Raw genomic sequence first — 15,835 nt, 5'->3', positions numbered from 1 at the left:
AGTCGTACCAACATAAACGCATACATGCAAGTTATATCGTTGAGATGCAGTAACGATGGAAAAAGAGAGGAGAGAAGAAAACGAAGAAGGCGAGGCTCGAATGGAAGCTGGAACGGAGCCTTCGTTCTTGCTAGAAAGGAGAGGCAAACGCTGGGACCAATGAGGGACTGGAGAAGTCAGAGGAGGGTCTCAAGCGGGACCGTGAGCTCTCTGTGCGCTTATATGTGTGTGCGTCTGTTGATGCAAGTGCGGTGATTGTACGACCGGTGCTAACTTGCGGAGTCAGTCAGTCAGTCAGTCAGTCGGCTCGGCACCGGCCGCGATGCACGATCAGTAGAGTATATACGCGGATTTTCTTCTTATATGCTTTATTTTCTTTTCATTTCTACCACGTAGCATATCTTTTCTTATTCACATCGTCTTTTGTACCCTTTATCTTCGTTTTTCTTGGCGACATTTATCTCATTGAGTGTAATCTCATTCTTCTCTGCTTTTTATTGAATTTATCGAGAGTGACCTTGCAAAGGAATTTATCGAGAGTTTGGGAACTTTAGTACCTACTGTGGTTTCTTTGGATTCGTCGAAGGTAAAATATATTCATTATTTTTCAAGGATAAACGTATTGTTTTGTGGCACAGTAATCTTTTTGTATTATCTCGATATTTTTATTTAGCCTAAAAAAGATTCCTAGTAAGACTTTTTTGACCGTTCTTTGTTAGAACATTATGAAGCATTATAAATAATATACAAATTAACAAATCTTATTTAATAGGTTGAAAAAAATACTTTGAAGATGCCGATAATTCAATATTAAAGGCTTTATTTAAAATATTAAAAAGATTTTTCTTGTAACATTTGTAAGACTAAGAAAAAGTAAAGTGTAAGTAAAAAATAAAATAATTAATTTTATATATTTTATTTACAAAAGTATTAGATTAATTTATGCTAGAATAACTTGGCTGTCAACGTCTTAGCAAAGAGTTTATTGGAAACAAAGTATTTCATTGTAACAAAATTACATTTTAGACTGAAATAGGATCGTAGGATAATAAGACAGATAAATAAAATGTACTTCGTGTCGTAGATGAAATAGCTAAAGCTAATCAAAAGTTTAGCTTTACGTGTGTAATCCTTCGTTAAATTAGTTTCGCGAAGTAGCACACACTCGGTAAGTTTGTAAAGGATTCTGATCTCGTAAGAGATTACCTTACCGCGCGATTTTCGATGCAACGAAAGGACGATATATGCAACAGGAGCACGAATCTTCGTATCCTCAATTTCAAAACCCAAAACGATCTTATGCTTCCGGTTCGAATGGCACGCAAGGAGATCGTTCAGTCATTTCGAATTATGACTATCGCGCATGCTCGTGTGTTCGACAACGATTTCGGATGCCGTTAGGCGTCAATGATCGACGAATCGATGACCGTCCGACGTATATAACAGAAACGTCGTTAAGTTTGACGTCGAAGTAATTCGAAGAAAGAGAAAGAAAGAACGAAGAAAAAAGAGGCAGAAATTCGACTGAGATTAGAACGTTATTAATTTTGAGAAAAAATTGTTGTCTATGAAAAAAATTGTTTCGCTAGTGTATGAAGTTAATGAGTCAGCTACATTGAGCGTTATATCAATGTAGGATGAAACGCTAATTTTTCGAAATGACGTGAACTGTTAACAAGCGGTTTGCTTAATTAATAAATAATGTGTGGATGGAGCAAGGAATCATACGAAAGGAGTGATTTTGAAAGAAATCATTTTTAGTTCTTGGATGTATCGTTGAAAATATTATTTCGTAGAAAAAGAAGGAATGTTTAAATAGCGTCTCTTGAAATACCACAAGTCGCGTCCTTTTCCGTTTCCGTCATGAAATTCGAACGCGATTCCGTGGTAAACAAAGATAGAAAGATAAGAAACGATTCGTTGTTCGTTGGTTGAAATCCCGCCAGGATTTTACTGATAAATGTTTGTATATACCGCGAAGTGGGCGGTTACGTGACACACAAAAAGGTTTCGATGAGATAGAAAATTATCGCGATTAAACAAGAAGCAATAAGAAAACTAGAAAGAAAAGGAATGTGAGGAAGAAAAACGTTTGGAGTCTCTTCGATGTCTTGGCTTATCGGTCAAGGAACTCAGGGCCCAATCAATACTCGTCCGTTTTATCTTCCTTTTCTTCTCTAGTTTCCTCAAGCGTGCATAATAAATGTGAGCGATAGAAAGACTCGTTTCTCTTCGTTGCACATCGTCGAAAGATCGTCATTCTTTTCTTTCCCATTCATACACAGAAATCGAATTTGGTAAGTTAGTAAAGTAGCCAATCGGGAATTCTCAAATTTCAACAATCAATTGTCATTTAAATTTAAGAAAAAACGAAAAATGTAACGTTATCCAAAACAAAAAATTTTCCCTTTAAAGAAGGCATTTATTTAAACGTAACTGCTTTGTTCCTTGAATATGACATTTCTTTAAATACCGAACGATTTTTTAATCTTCTTATGTTGTAAAATACTTCTTAGTTATTATATTCGTTAGAATTGCGAAATATCATTTAGATTGAGAAGACTTATGGTGTGTATCGATTGTTTAATGGTTGTCATTTTTTTTTGTAGATTTACAAAGAAGAAATTGAGTATAAAGGAGAAAAATGTATCGCGAGAAAAATGCTTAATATGCATGGACGAAAGAGAGAAAGAGAATGTGTGAGAGAAAGAGAGAGAGAGAGAGAGAGAGAGAGAAAGAAATTTCATTATAAAAATGAAATTATCAGAGACAGAATATCTTTATTGTCTCATTGATGTTATTTAGATATTAGTTCGCAATTGCTTACAATAATAATTTTGTTAAAGATTTTCCCCTTTCCATATAGTGGAGAAAAGTAGAAATGACCCTCTTAATTGGCCAGCGCTATTTACGAGATCCAACACCGAGTCTCGACTCGTTTTCTCGAGTGCGTCGCTCTTCTTGTGTATATATATAAATATATAAAGAACGATGCTCGCGGTCTTTTGCTTTGTCGGTTCGCTTGAAAATCGAGATTCTTTCAAGTAGACATAGGACAGTCGTTAGCAGTCACGTTGTATGATATGTCTGTTAGATCTTTAACGATACAGGAAGTATGTGTAAGAAATGCATATTACGACGTGACCTGCATATATGTATTCATTAATCGAAAGAAAAATATTTCTTGTAGTACATATTTCTGTTTTGCGATTCCTACGAAGTTATTGAACGTTGCTACGATTTATTTTTACGGTAACTTTATCGGTATTTTTTGGTAAAAGTTTTTCAAAGGCATATCAATGACCGTTTATTTAATAGTACTATTATAGTATAACAAGTTTGATCATTAAAGGTAGACGCATCCTATCGTAACATTTTCTATTAACAGATAATTCTTAAAAAAGCGCATGCCAAGAATAAAATGTTTAAACATGTTCGGCGTGAAAAACGAGACTAACGTTCCGTGAACGCTATGGAAGAGTTATAGAATCGGATAATTAATCTAATTCATGAGTAACGAATCGATTGGTCTCAATTAAAATGCGGAGGCTTATTTTTTAATTTACACATGATTGACTTAGCTTGGACATTTTAATCTGTTAATCGGAAAAAACAAATTAATTCGTTTTGATGATTTAACTTTTTTTCTAATAAAAGAACTGAATCATTTATTTCTCATTTCTATTGAAAAAGTCTTATACTTCTCGAATCTTCTTCTTACGATACATTAGTTTATTCAAAGATTTCTATTTTCATATGTACCACTTTATTGTTAATCGAAATAAATTTCATATATCCATGTTCACCGATGTAAAACCTTATCGATTTTACAAGATAAATAATTTCAACCATTTTGTTGTGTCACTGGGTGAAATGCGAGAATATGATGATTTCCATCGATGAGCAATAAACGATGTGTTAACGAGTATATTTTTCTTTTGTAACATGAGAACGAATCATTCGTGAGGTCGTCTCTTTGCTGAACCTACTTACATCTGGCGTGCAGCGGTCTCGTATAGGCGAGGCTTTAAAATCGAATAGTCGTTCGAATTTTGAGTATATTTTCTTTCTATCTCTAAAGAATTGCTTTATTTTTCTGTTATAATAACATAAATATGTATATTATGCGCATGTATAATCGATAACTTTGACACAGTATTTCGCATTATGCATTCATTCCTCTGATAAGTTTCTCGGATGCATTAGCGAGATCGTGTTAATTACAATCGTGACTCATCTCTCTGTTTTGCACGTTTCTATCGAGGACTTCCAAAGAATTCCTTTTTTGTTGTTTTCTCTTTTAAAGTCAATGGCTCGTTGCAGTCATTGATGTTCTCTCATTCAAAACTCTATTTTCGATAATATAAATAATAATTTTCAGAGAGGGAGAGAGAGAGAGAGGGAGAGGGAGAGAGAGGGTGGAAGAGAGAGAGAGAGAGAGGGAGAAGGAGAGAGAGAAAGGGAGAAGGAGAGAGAGAGAGAGTGCTATATTCGCATCGTTGGCTTTTCGCAAAACCGTAGAGTTAACGGGAATACATTTAAGTGGACGCATCCAAGTAGGTAAACGCTAGCAGTTAAGAGCACACACAATTACGTATAGTGGCCTTAGCGCCCTTAGCCTGGCCTCAATGTGACGTATAAAGAATGAAACGGAAGAAAAAAGAGAGGAAAAAACGATGATTCCACTTGGCATGACGCTTTAAAGAGCCGCTCTGGTAATTAAGCTCGCAAGCTCCTTCTCGAGTGCTCTTGGATGGTATACGATCGCTCTGTTTCAATTGGAAACACATCGAATTATTCTCCACTTTACTACGTGTTTCCACATATGCCACGCCTTTTTTATTTCCATCTCGCATGTGAGATAGACTAGAATAGAATGTAGGAAAAAAAATTTAATTTAGAAAGGAACTCAAAAGGCTGAAACCTGAAAAAAGGAAAAACAAAGATCGATATCATATTCTCGTAATTCTCATCTTTTGAACAAATATTACCCTTTTCTATTCCATTTTTCCTCTTTCTTTTTTCTTTCTTTTTTTTTTACTTTAAAGATGTTATGCTTTTCTCTATAGCTTTTCGTGATCCTCTCGTTTTTTCTCTCATTTCTTTCTCTCGTTTCTATCTCTCGTTTGTTGTACATGTTAAACGTATACAATTAGCTTTATGTTTTAAAACGTAACTTTATATTCTACGTATCATATACATAAGTATAATAGTGATAGTGAATCATTTTACGAATCATCTTGCGAATGACACATTATTTCGAAAAACGAATAAATAAGAAGATTGATATTCTTCGCATATTATCATCGTTTTAGATTCTGATGACGGTCTGTATTGGGCGCATGTATAAATTAAAACAACATAAGAAAAAAAAATGAAAAATGTTATTATTAATATAGGATTTGTGAAAAAAGTTGGGCCGTTGGGTAACCTGGACCAGGTATCGAATGCGAGTTTTCCGCATTCCTGGTTACTGCTGTAATGATTAACCTGCTTAAACTTTTTAGACAATTTTTTTACGAATGTCTACTTGTATGAAATGAATGTGTTCCCATAATAAAATAATATACTTTTTTGACTCAAATAAATCAATTTAAAAGAAATCTAAACATAATAAACATGATAAGGAAACATGGAAAAAATATTTATCTCTTGGAGGATGGTGAGGTAAGATTGCTTCATGTTGTTATATAGTACAAGCAACAAGTAATTGAAATTAGATAGAAGAGAATCATAGTTCCGCGACTTTCTTATCTTATTCATTTTCAAAATTTCGATGAGTAGTCATCGTAATTTGAAGAGGCAAAACGAGTATGTCCATATTCAAGGCGATTTTCTATTCACGAACTAGTCGCAAAATCTCGAAACATTATTCTTATTATTAGTCGATAGTAGTATTCCATTCAAGCAAATTCTACTTCTTATTTTTTACTTCTTTTGAATGTATTGTAAAATATCGAGTCACAATAACACATGGTTAACATGTCCAACCAAAAACAGGATGTGGAGTCTCTTGTTACGTGAGAGTAAATAGATTCTTGAATTTCTAACTACGAAATCTGAAGCTCAGATACGAGCACCAAACGACGTCATTCCTTTTCATGGATAGTTTCAAAATTTTTTTTATTATTTCTTTTATAATTAACAATGCACGATTTCGTCAAAATATCCTCCTTCAAAAAACTTTAAAGATTACCTTTTCGATTATTATAAAGTGTAATTAAAGGAGTAAGAAAACAAAAACGGAAAGTGCTTTATTTAACATTTGTTTCTAAAATTGCTGAACGGACTGAATAGGTCAAATGAGAGCGCTATAAAACAAGCGCGTAAAAGCGACTTTAAAACATGGTATTTTTATTGATGTACATACTCCCAATGCGTCGACCATTGTAGCAGTCGATTCGCATTAAATCATCTGCGCACGATTCGTCCTTGTCGTTGAAATTTTCTCTCTCTCTCTCTCTCTCTCTCTCTCTCATATATTTTTTTTTTAATCTCATAGGCAATATTTTTTTCATAAGCCGTATTATATAAACAAATATTTTTCTCGTATTGAACGAGAATGATGTTCATTAACTGGGAAAGTGGCAACTTTGTAAAGTTTTGCAAAATTGCAACAGAAACGTATGGTTTAATATATACATATTTAAAGTCAAATACTTAAAATGTTATTGTAAAATGTAAATATAGTTGGAGTATTCTAAAAATGGAAAGAAACAATTATAAAACGCAGATTTCTCGACAATTTCATTATCGCTAACAGATTTGCATTTAGATTTTGTTTTCGAAGAATGTTCGTATCGATGTGTCATGATACCCTTGTCAACTTAGAATAATAAAAAAGAATTTTTTTTATGATAAAAACGAAGTTAGAATATATTCTATTATCAAAAGTTTCAAAAAGATTCCGGTTGTCGTAGCATCGATAATCTTTACAAAAAATGTTCAATTAGGCAAACGAGCGGAGAATTAACTAAGATAATTACCCTTGCATGTATTTATTCGCGTCCGATAAATTTTTAAGAGCAAAAACGAAACGGTCACGCGAGTTTTTTCCTTCTAGTTTTGTATCTCTTTTGTTAGCTTTTTCTTTTCTTCTCATATTTTTTTTGTCTATGCAATTAATTACATTCGTTTATATAGCCTGTCATACGATAAATTGCCTGCTTATTTTCTCTACAATAATCTTCGAAGTTTATTTTATATAACTTTATTAATTCCATTCAATTGGTTTATCAGCTTATTTTTCATTATTTCAGAGTTCATTTGTTTCTTATCCGTTTCATTATTTCTATTACTTGTTATTTTTATTGTTGTTTTCATTTCACTACTTATTGATGTATTAAGATAAAATATAACAACTATCGTTTCTTGTTCTTTTCTTCCTTTATTTTTTGAAAGGATCATGTAAAGGTAGAAACATGGTTTTCCTCGAACTGCTTACGGTTTATTCAATATTGAAAATGTAATAACAGCATTCAAGATCGTATACTAAATCATAAGCAAGATTGATAGACCATCATCTTCGTAATATACATAAGGAGTTCGCATAGAAGATAGAAAAAACGATTTCTAAATCGCTGAAATGAGATCGAATTTGACTATTCTGTTTCCCTATGTGAATCCTCATACACACAAACGAATGTACAGACATATGTGTGCAATCTTTAATGCGTAATTGACAGAAGTGAAAATACCCACAGAAGAGAAGAGAAAAAAAAGAAAAACGCTTTATCGCTGTCCTTGCTTGCGAACGCAACCATTAGGAAAAACGAACGAGAATGATGCATTGCAAAAATGTGATTATTGTCGGAAGTTTGAGTACGATAAAGCCCGCAGCCTTTCAGAGAACACGCAAAATATCGAAAGTATGATTATGCGTATGAAAAAAAAGCTGGGGAGAAAGAGAGAGAGAGAGAGAGAGAGAGAGAGAGAGAAAGTAGGCCTACTTTTTGAGGGGATCGTTTCGTGCATAAAAAAATAGCACGTGCCCACTCGATGCTTCTAATTACACAGACGGGATATTCGAGTGTGAGATCGCCGTACGCAAGCCATTCTCAAAGAGGCAAAAGCGGACGGGTATAATTAATGGTTTGAGTTAAATTGGAGAAAGCAAAGCGTGACTTCTATCAATAGGTTTATGCTTGGCCTACAAGAACAACATTTTGCGTATGGTCTTATAAGGAGATAATCGCGTTCTCCCGATAAGTCGATTACGTTAAAGTTTAAGTCTAGATGTTTCTTTTATGGACCTATAAATTTCAGTGAAGTAAGTTTTTCGTAGTCGTGAAAAAAATAGTTAAACTATTCATTTCGTAATCATTCACACAAAAAAAAAATTTTTGATGCAAGCGATAACATGATCGAAAAGAAAGTATTTTCTCTTGTGATCTTGTTGATTGATTTATTCTTTCATGGGTACTTTTTATCTAATAACTTCGTATTGCGTTACGAAAACGGTATAAGATGAAGGATTTTCTCGGGTTTTTTCGTTCTTATAAAACCATATGTCTGTATATGTGAGAAAAAAGAGAGATACAAGAGAGAGAGAAAGAGAGAGAAAGAGAGAGAGAGAGAGAGAGAGAGAGAGAGAGAGAGAAAGAGAGAGAAAGAGAAGGTGGTAACGATGAGCCTGACAACAGGGCGACAGTACCTACTTACCGGACGGATAACTATATAGACGTGATCGGTAATCTCCTTTGACAGGCGGGTTTCATACGTTAGTGGTTTGTCCTATATTTGCTCTCGGAAGTTGAGGGAGGGAGAAAGAGAAATAGAGAGAATAGGAAGAGAGACAGAAAGAGAGAGATAGAGAGAGAGTAAGAGAGAGAGAGAGAGAGAGAGAGAGAGAGAGAGAGAGAGAGAGAGAGAGAGAGCAGGATAGAGAAATACCTATAGACATGGATGCCGTGCCTGTTTCACTCGACATGGGGATATCTGCGGAAATTAGATTGTTATACGCGAGAACATGGTTATTTCGTGGTCACACGTGTATCTCTTGAAATACGTGACAAGAGTATCATTCGTATTTAAAATATTTTTAGGAAAAATTACATTCTTTAAAGAATTTAATCAATTTAATTAATTTAATTTCCCATCTCTTTTCGTATGTGGGTACATCCTCTATTTTAAATATATCCATCGAGAATATTTGACAGAAGAATTTAAAAAATCTAAGTTGTTAATATATAAGCGATAAAGTGTTAAATTGAGTTTTCCAATTTGTAGAATCCGGTTTGACGTTTAAGAACGGACACGTGCGGAAAAGAGACGATTTATAGTCATGGCTAATTAAGATGTTTCGTGCTACGTAGAAAAGGCGGTGGGATAAAAGAGACATTTTATTTTCTCGCCTTTCGTAATTTCTAAAGTCTTAGACGAGAGAGTCCGTTATAGGGAGTGACACAAAAGCCTTCTTCCTTTTCTTCCTCTTCTTCCTCCTCTTGGTCGTTTCGCGGGAATAGATTTCATGCTTTTCTAGCTACAAGACAGAACTCAAACGAGACTCGTAGTCTCCTGTCTATTCCATACACGGAATATTATTTAATCTGCTAGATAGATCTGCTAATTAAGAAGTGAAAAGCGTGATCGTGCGCCGGAAGAGAAGCCTCGATTCAGCGCGACGAGTTTTAGCCGGAAGTTTGGAGAGAGGAAAACGCACGATCGCCTCTTTAGATTTTTTCTCGCGATCCTGAAGGAAACAAGGAGAGTGGAGGAAATGATGTCATCGATCGGTGTTGTCCCTCAATTGCTCTTCTTTCATTTCTTCTTCATGATTTTTATTTTTTTCTTTATTTCAATTTTCTTTAATGATAATATATAAGATCACTATATTCTACGTTCACGATAGTTTTTCTTATATGTTTGTAATTATAATTTAAGAATACTCGATTAATTGTTTGATGTCTAAATATAATTAATTTATAATTATGTATTATAAGAAAATATTGCATCGTCTTCCTTTTTCCAAAATTATTGTCAATTTTCGAAGAATTCCTCTACGTGTTTAAGAACGTCGTACGTTACTGGCATAAGTGAGAATCCATCATAATGCAAGAGACGCGTGCGTATGCATATGCATATTCGTCGATGGGCGGGCAATAAGCGGTTACGCTACCGTTGCTATCACACGAATGAATGGTGGAACGACATGACATCCGGTCCGAAGAATGGTTTGCGAAGAAGGAAACGTCCGTCTGCCGGTGAAGAAAAAATGAGAGAGAGAGAGAGAGAGAGAGAGAGAGAGAGAGAGAGATAGAAACAGTCCTATGTATTTATTTTCCACGATCGCGGGCTATTTCAAGCTACGATGCCGGTACGCGCGCGCGCGCCTTTCTAAAAGTGCATCGTCTGAGAATGGGTCGTCGAAGGCTCGTAAAACTTTACGACTCGTTTAAGAAGAGAAAAAGGGAGTTCTAAGAGGGTTTAGACGAAGCAGACGTAAACGTAAAAGTTCCTCCTGTTTGATCTCGCTTTCGATAATTTCGTGAAAGGTAATAGGCTTTTCTTTTATTAATAAGCTTATCTTTTGGTACTACGTCGTTGTTTATTATTTATGCGTGGTAAAAGCGTGCGTTGAAATCATAACGGAATCGCTAGATTGCACTACGTTTCGCTTAATAGACAAAAATAAATTCTAAATGTAAGATCTAAAAAATTCTTAGATCGGAAAATATTAATTAAAAAATGTAGTTTGTAATATTACCTATAATTTTTACTGTATACGTTAATTTATTATTATGAAATTGAATTGTCAAGTTAATACAAAAATCAATGGAGTTTTCATACATGTGCTGTAAACGGAATATTTGTTTTTTTAATTTGATTTTTATAAGTTGAGTACTGTAATACTTTTAATATTAATAAGTTATTTTAATAAAATAATAACAATTTTTCTTAATTTTTTTGTATAGAATTTATATAAATTTCGGTAACTTTTAAAAAAATTATCAAAGCCTATGATTTTTTGTATATTAATTTTGAAGATATTGAACTATACATTGATGTCAGATTTGTTTGTACAAATTTGCCAAGGATAAGAACAATTATCGAAATCCTTTTTCGTTATTAAAACGTTAACTCTCTAAGTCTTTGATGAGCCTAAATTAAAGCCACTGTATTATGGCCCAAATTGAGGATTTTTGTAACATTTTAGTAAAAGATGAACTTTCCCATATAGGTATCTATTAAATCTCTATTGTTTCTTAAATATCTATAGACTTCAAAAATGGAAAAAATTCAATGAGTCGAGTTGGATTCGTGACGAGTTTAAGTTAAGGCAGTCTGAAAATGTTAAATATCTTTGATTGGTTCTTTAGTTGAGTCGTTAAAAAGCTCACTTATTTGTTTTACTTTTTCTTGTCGATGAAAACAGAGATTATTAGTTTAATAATATCCATACTCGAAAAAGGAGTCGTTTAATACACGGACGAAGCACTTCCCAAGAATGATTTACAGTTCAGTGTCGATCTACCGTGAAACGACGCATCACGTGACTTTCGCATACTCGCGCTTCTACAATCATGAAGAACTTTTTGCGCGCTTACGTTTGGTAGAGTCGAGATCGTAACGGTACATGGATTTCGTGGACTCGATCGCGTAATCAACCGACACCGTAAACGATTTCGGCCTATTTTATCTCGCTTATTTCTTATGAAATCCCATGAGAATACTATAAGTACGAAAAAGATGAATGTTGTTGCAAAGTTTTCACAAAAATTACTTTTTAAAGGTTGCTATGAAATTACTTTCAAGAACGAGGAAATCCTTCTTCGAACTTTTCTTAGGGCCACAAATAAAACAAGTCGGTGCTCGTTAATCTCGAATGTCTCTTCTGTAAGCTCTTAGGACGCTATATCTACCCTTTGTTTTCATTTATTCGCAGCTACATCCAAAAATACGTTTTCTCTCAGTCTCGTTGAGACCTTTACGAGATACTTTCGAGGGAATACGAGATGCAACGAGGAAAAAAGGAGAATCATTTCGAGCTACATTCACAGTCGTTTTCTGGATCTTCTGAACTAACGACAAGAGTGTGTCTTGATTTCTATGAGAGCTGAAAATAACTCGCTCGACGAACGAGATTAACGAAAAGAGATTTAGAGCGTCCTTAACGCGAATGAGTGTCGATCGTTTTTCTTAATTTGACAGATTTATCTTACTTCTATAACTTTTCATATTATTTTGTAAACCTTCGAACGTTCGCAAAGAAACCGAGTATCGATCGATCGAACGGTAGTTTTTCTTCAGCATGTTTTCTAGGGTCGAAATGCCAGCAAAGGTCAATACCGTTCGACCGACATTTCACTCGAAGCATTGTCTATTTATTATAGACAATTCTATGTTCTTTTTTTTTGAAAGAATATTCTTCGATTTCATAAATACCATTCTATTCTCTTTTTTCTCTCGAAAAAACGTGAATCAGTCTCGCAAAAATGTAGATTTCGATTTTATATGAAATATTTCAGAGAAAGTGAGAAAGAATATTTTCGAATAGACATGTTGATTGCTAAAATTCGCATTTTATGTTTTGTATAACTCTAAGCGTTTATAAGTGAATGCCATTGCATTCCTTAACATCGATGGAGGTCGGGCCAAGAGGAAGAGGAAGACCTAACTGTTAATCCGTCCCAAATTCCCTCGCAGAGGAATGGCGTGTTCCCTGCTGAAAGCTTCCAGACTACAGGAGATTCTCTTAGGGCTCGAGTTTCTCCAATGATGCGGATCCTGTGATCGTTCGAAACTGTGGGAGACATTTTTCACTATTTCTTATTGTGTAGCAGAAAGAGTGTTAGACGAAAACTTAATTTTCTTTTTCTTTTTAATGATTTTATTTTTTCGTAAGAACCATTCTTTCTCATTTATAATGATTATGTTGTTTGATTAGTAATGACAAATATAATAATAATAGCAATGAATTCAACTCAACGATACCAATCACTTTATAATTGCGATGTTATTTTATAATTTCGATTCGGTTTAGGTATCTTGTCACATAATGAGAAGATACCAATTGATGTTTTGCTAAAATTACCATCTTCAGTGGTAATTTTATATAATTTTTGCACCATATTCTCGTTATATTTGATCGACAAATCATCGAGCGAAATCAATATCCTTGCATCAAAGGTTAACAATTAAACTGACTTTTTAATTATTATTTGAAAGCAAAACAAATCAGATAATCAGCATAAAACCGTAAACCAATAATAGGGTTTTGTTTAATGTTGTATTTACAACGGTCTCTTTGTAAAGTAACGCTCTTTGTAGGAACAGTTAAAAAAGATTATCGTCATCGTCGTCAAAGATATGTATATATATTCATAAAATATAAACAACTCTGGTTTGTTTTTCATCACTGTTTCGTTATTATTGATAGATCTACGTATTTGCTCTTACAATTTTATTCGAAAGTGATATTTTAACAATTTCTCGATATTCATTCGGCTCCAATATTTTCTTCTTCTGTATCATGTTGTTTTATATTTATCTTACGTCATATGTTCAATTTACGTCACCATGAATCAATTTATTGTAAAAATTTGTCAGATATTGTTTATATGACTAGTCAAACACGAAGAAAAGAAGCAAAAATTAAAGAAACGAGAAGCGAGAAAAAAGGCGGACTAGTGAAAACATTAAAGAGAGAAGTAAACGGGAAAGTAGGTAAAAGCAGTTTTTCTTGAGTGGATCTCGTGTAGGAGCTTAGTTGGCACGATAACGAATGGATGATATTTGATAGATAAAACATTGTTTATCGAAGAGAAATGCTTGTGCCGTTTTTTCCGTTTTGTAAACTTATTCCTTTTCTTCTTTTTTGATGGTGAATCACTGTCAATGTCATGACGCGACGACTATGAAAATGGGAGTTCGCCTTGAATATATTGCGAAAGAAGATGAAGAAGAAACAAACATGTGGGCTTTCACTTATTACACGGCGATTCGTTCGGTCCGCAAAGAACGTGTTGCCTTTCCGTGCTAGTTTTTAACGTACGAACGAACATCGTTTTGCGCGAGTCAAGGCGAAAGAAATCGCTTAGAGTAATTACTCTTGAACCTTTTTATATTTTCATGCTCATTTACGAGTCTTATTACATCATGAAACTTTTTTTTCCTCATATTATTTCGATATATCTGCGAAAGTATTGATTTTTATATTTACATATGTATTGTATTTATATATATACATACTTAATGTACATAGCAATGTAATACATTCCAACATCGCAAGTAAAAAAATATAAAATTAGGACAATCACGTTAAGATTTTCAAACTACAAATTTTAAAGTTCATGAGAGTTAGAAAAATTTTCACCGACTACTTGGGTAGAAAATTTATTTTCCGTCGCTACTGTCTCCCTCTCCCCATCAATAACCGCCAGGTACCATACCTTTGTTAAATTTCCATTTAGTGAATCCGTGCGGCGAATCTTCGAAATGCTACCCATTAACGGTTTATGTTTTGCAGGATGGACTTTTTCCGGATTTCATGAGGTAACAGAAAAACTTTTGTCGTGTAAGATTCTCTCCTTCAGTAGATTCTGTAGATTTCACGTGCGGGATACAATTCTCCAGAAAGATAAACTCATAGAAATGCCTTTTGAAAATGGTAATTTATGATTCGAGTGAAGAAAAGGAGCCTGTTTACGAACCGCATAAGTTTTTCTCTATCAGCTTTACATCCGACATGATTTTATAAATAACGAACGTTCTACTATTATATATTAGATAATTTTGATCGAGAGATAAATCGTTGATAGCTTTCGTCGAAAATCAATCGTATGTTGAATGATGAGCCATGCAAAAGTAATGTTGTTTAATCATATTGAAAGATGATAAATTATCCTTTAACACTTGATTGTCTATTTATTTGCATTTTTACTTAAAAACGAGGAATTCTGGGACGATCGATCGTTTCTTCCTCTAATCATAAATTCTTAAAATATGTATCGTCTCGATAATATCATCGATGTTCTCTTACAAAGGGTATCGCGTACCAGTGGGTTCTCCATACTTCATGTGCGTCCTTTTTCTTTTCCTTTTTCTTCTTCTTCTTCTTAAGGAGCTATGCGTTTCTACAGCGTTCGTTGGTAGCAAACGTGCTGGCACGTAGCGGAACTTTGCCCCGTAAGTTGGACCTCGCACACGGAATCCTTCTCTGAATGCCTATGTAAGTTCGACGTGTGTACACGTACAATATATATATATATATATATATATATATATATGTGAGCGATACGCCGCATTCAATTCTATCTTTATCTTTTTCTGTTGCTCCTTCTTTTTATACTTTTTCCTTTCCCTTAGTTTTCTTTTCGCTTATACCAGACTGTAAAAGTTTGTACGATGTGGACGAACCATACTATGCATCCTGCATCATCGAAATGTATTTTTGCCTTTGTCATCGATAAAATCGCTGACGTGTACTTTCCGATTCAACATCTTTTTCTTCGGATTGATCAACGAATACTCTTTTTGACAGATTTTATTATCTTTCCATTTTTTCCTTTCCTTGAATCTGGTAAAGGATCAGAATTATTTTAATCGCTAATGATCATCGATAACAAAGGGATTAAAATCTCCAAAATTATATCTTTGTCTATTAAAATAAATTATGTTGGTATAATCGATAGGATCGTAAAGTTGAAAGAGCGAAAAACATTATACCGAAAAGTTAGAATATATTGATGATAAAAATATTATTGGAAGCGAAAATTATAAATTTCGGCTAATTAATGTTGATATATCAGTCCAGGAAGTTGATACAGTGCGAACGTCAGTTGAAATTTAATCCTTCGTACGTATGTATAAAAGGAAACTTATATTTATATTCCTA

The 15,835-nt window shown here is 34.0% G+C and overlaps 1 protein-coding gene across 3 annotated transcripts in view; it reads left to right on the top strand.

Moving 5' to 3' along the window:
* Positions 1–87: 87 nt before the first annotated feature.
* The window catches only part of LOC118444306 (uncharacterized), a 41,640-nt gene continuing 25,892 nt past the window's right edge, over positions 88–15,835 (top strand). For all 3 annotated transcript variants that reach the window (XM_035872473.2, XM_035872464.2, XM_085664587.1), the window contains exon 1: positions 88–586. The gene's annotated coding sequence lies outside the window, so the exon portion shown is untranslated. The remainder of the gene's footprint in view (positions 587–15,835) is intronic.

Source organism: Vespa mandarinia, chromosome 2 (assembly GCF_050613455.1).
Source record: "Vespa mandarinia isolate Hongniang chromosome 2, ASM5061345v1, whole genome shotgun sequence".
NCBI classification, from domain to species: Eukaryota; Metazoa; Arthropoda; class Insecta; order Hymenoptera; family Vespidae; genus Vespa; species Vespa mandarinia.
Note: the sequence above shows the minus strand (reverse complement) of the source record. Positions and strands in the feature narration are given on the sequence as shown.